General features: G+C 36.5%; 1 long non-coding RNA gene across 1 annotated transcript; it reads right to left on the minus strand.

The window, feature by feature from the left end:
* Positions 1-307: 307 nt before the first annotated feature.
* Positions 308-1,702, minus strand: LOC308336264. Its single transcript, XR_013966137.1, has 3 exons — positions 1,614-1,702; positions 1,091-1,177; positions 308-414 (listed from the first exon to the last, which is right to left on the minus strand). It is a non-coding gene; the product is annotated as an uncharacterized lncRNA (long non-coding RNA).
* Positions 1,703-1,953: the final 251 nt, after the last annotated feature.

The raw sequence follows: 1,953 nt of genomic DNA on the forward strand, positions 1-1,953 counted from the left end.
CTAATTTTACTTCATGCATTACAAATTGTATTTGTTTTATGTATTACTGTTATTACTAATTTTATGCATTTATTTATTTTATGTATTACCGTTATTACTAATTTTATGTATTAGTCTATATTACGAATTATATTAATTTTATCCATTACTATGCTATTACTAATTTTATTTTATGTATTACTAATTTTATTTACTATTTAAATTTACTTTTATTTTACTTTTATTTTATAGTTTGTTTTATCCAATTATTTATATTATTATCTAGTTATTTATATTGGTTTATTATTTTATTGTTTATTATTTTCAAAGAGCCCTGATTGATCACATCTACATATCACCACTACCAGTCAGGATCTGAGTTACTCAGAACCCTGGTGACCTCCAGATGGAGCCACACAGGAGACCAGCAACGTCCTAAAGAAAAGAAAGAAATGCTCATTACTACTTTGTTCATAAAACAATATTGATTGAAATATTTATTAACAGTTTGCAGAATTACAGTACATCAAGCACAAACTCAATACAAAGACTGTTAACTGTAAGTGGACGACCCAATTAAGCATTACACTTGTTTACAAGAGGGTCCACCATGTTCAATTCATCAAAACATTTAGAGACGTACAAATAAGACACTTCTATATAGTCAAAGAACAGAACAGGAATTCATCATAAAGGAGGTAAAAAGGGAAAATAAACTTATACAGTGAGGGGAAAAAGGGAGTCAAGGGATTCACATGTCTTAATGACTGTTGGTAGGGCGTTCCACATTTTGGTGGCATAGGAGTGAAAATAATTTAGTCCCTTGTTTGTGCCGAATCTGGGTTGTACATGGTTCGTTGCACTCCCTCTGGTGTTGTGGGTGTGGACTTTGTTAACATTAAGGAAGTATCTAGACAGGTACATGGGTATCTTGGTGGTTGTATCGAATCTTGTGGACCAGACAGAGTTCAGAGCTGAGGGCCTTTTCAACCTGCAGTTTGTTCCTGTCCGAGACTAGCAGTGCAGAGTCATCTGCGAACAGGAACAAGTTGCAGTCACAAGCTGATGTCATGTCATGATCATAGTGTGTGTGCGTGTGTTGTATAGTTACCTTGCTGTGATGTAACTCCAAAGGTGATCAGAAATAGTTGCTCCATCGGCTAGAAACGTGCTCTTCACCGGCATGATGATCTTGTTCCTAAAAAAAGTATATAGTCAACCCTAACTGATTACAGAACATGATATAAAAAAACACAACTAGCAGGATTTAGGCCTGTCACAATTACCTAATCGCCAAGTATTTGAGATACTTTTTTAGAGATTAGTCATAATCGTCTCCATGTTGAAAATGTTCATATAGTGTCAAAAATTTTAAAGAAATAATGCAAGCAACCGATCTACAAGCTCTAATTGTGTCACTTTGTAATTTACTTCTTTTTTTTTAGTGTATAAAGTTATTGAATTATGCCATGTGCAGCTTTTTGTTTACAAAGCCTACAAAAGCCAAAGTTTTATTTAGAATGTTAGTATGACGCAATTAAATTGTTACTTGTAATTTATTTGAGCGACAATTAAAAATTATAAAACCTTAAATTCTGACAGGCCTAAACAGGTTCCAGTGGCGTCTACCGAACCTTCTAGCTCCGTCCGAGCCTCCCAGAAGTCCTCAGCGGAAACACCCGGGAAAGCTTCGGATCTCGGGCATCGGCTGAGATCTCCATTCTAACAAAGAACGAAAGACACACACCCCAAATTAGCTTTGCTGTGTGAGTGTGTGCGTGTCCTGTCACAACATACACATGCACTTACAGTAACGTTTAAGAATAGGGATCGACCAATTATCAGCAACGGACGATTATTGGCTTTTTACGAAGCCTAAAAAATCCCTAACCCTAAAGCGGTTCGTACCGTTGAGTTCCTCACCGGGAAGGCCCAGGTCCGAAGTCCTCCAGCGTCTACCCAGATCTGTCCTCC

The sequence above is a fragment of the Protomyctophum bolini genome, assembly GCF_963924005.1.
Source record: "Protomyctophum bolini genome assembly, chromosome: 21".
NCBI classification, from domain to species: Eukaryota; Metazoa; Chordata; class Actinopteri; order Myctophiformes; family Myctophidae; genus Protomyctophum; species Protomyctophum bolini.